This window comes from Plectropomus leopardus, unplaced genomic scaffold, assembly GCF_008729295.1.
Source record: "Plectropomus leopardus isolate mb unplaced genomic scaffold, YSFRI_Pleo_2.0 unplaced_scaffold11622, whole genome shotgun sequence".
NCBI lineage: Eukaryota > Metazoa > Chordata > Actinopteri > Perciformes > Serranidae > Plectropomus > Plectropomus leopardus.
The window spans coordinates 1-1,202 of NW_024612309.1; the positions used below are offsets into that span (position 1 = coordinate 1).

A 1,202-nucleotide genomic window follows, 5' to 3' on the forward strand; every position below is an offset into this window, starting at 1 on the left:
TTTTTTTTTCAGTTTTCTAAAACAATTTGTGGAACATTTCTTACAAAGTTGCTCATTGCCTTGTTGACACAATTACAACAGCATCCAGCAGAAGTGTGTTTGTATGTGAGAGGAAGTTATATGTTTGCTCATGCATATTTTCTAGTGTGACAATGAAGAAAAACGAGTTTTGGAGCATTCATATTGCAGTTTTCGCATACAAAGAGCACACTGTAGCACAGCGAACATACCGGGTACTGCATTTTCCTATAAGCTCCAGCCCCATCCAGGAGATGGTTGCAAGGCTCGCATTTCATCTCTCCTTCGAAAAAAAAAGGTGAAAATACTTTTAAACATGCCAGATGAAAGTTTGAAATGTATGACAATGCCCAGAATGCAATGCAGTAGAAGAGTAAATTATCTTGTCGGTATATGAACAGAGAGATCATCTGGCACATTTCACTAACCTGATGGTTGTCTTGTTGCTGATAACTTAGCTTCAAGTTTTGAAATCAACTGCTGCTGGTCCTCTATCTGCTTTTGAAGTTTTTGAGTGTATCGCTCATAATATTCACTCTGTAAAAACAGGGTTATTTTTTTAGCACCAATGTCCGCAATCTTCTCCATGCCCATACGTCAGCTAACATGTCATTTTTGTAAGCATACATATCTAATAATCATGTTAGTTTGCTATTTGATTGCTGACAAAAATAAAATGAGTAATCATACTTTGGTTTATTTCGCACAGAGTTTGAAAAAAGTTATTTTCTTTGTGTTGTTACCATTTGTTGCAGCTCCTTTTTAGCATTGTCCTTTTCAATGGAGACCTGGCGATAAGCTTCAAAAGCTTTATTGAGCTGGTCTCCGATGTTCCTTTCCATGCCGTGTGCTCCACAGTCATTCCTGACACAGCAGACATGAGCCCTATGAGTGAGATCCCAACTTGCATTAAAACATACCAGATGAAACGCTCTGCCAAAGACAGCACTTTTTTGTGACGAAAGCATGGAGTTGTTATATTTTTCAACATACTTTCTGACATTGACCAAAAGTCCCTCTCTCGCCTCAAACTGGTTCAGAATGCAGCAGCTTCTTACTGGCTTCAACAGACGACATCACATAACCCCAGTGCTGTCTTCCTGTTTGTTTTAGAATTGATTCTAAGATTTTATTGAACACTTTTAAAGCTCATCCAGGTCTGGCTCCAAGTTAAGAGCAGAAAT

The 1,202-nt window shown here is 38.4% G+C and overlaps 1 long non-coding RNA gene across 1 annotated transcript; it reads right to left on the reverse strand.

Moving 5' to 3' along the window:
- Positions 1-1,080, reverse strand: LOC121963536. The gene is made up of 3 exons (XR_006107253.1): positions 762-1,080; positions 447-555; positions 1-301 (listed from the first exon to the last, which is right to left on the reverse strand). It is a non-coding gene; the product is annotated as an uncharacterized LOC121963536 (long non-coding RNA).
- Positions 1,081-1,202: the final 122 nt, after the last annotated feature.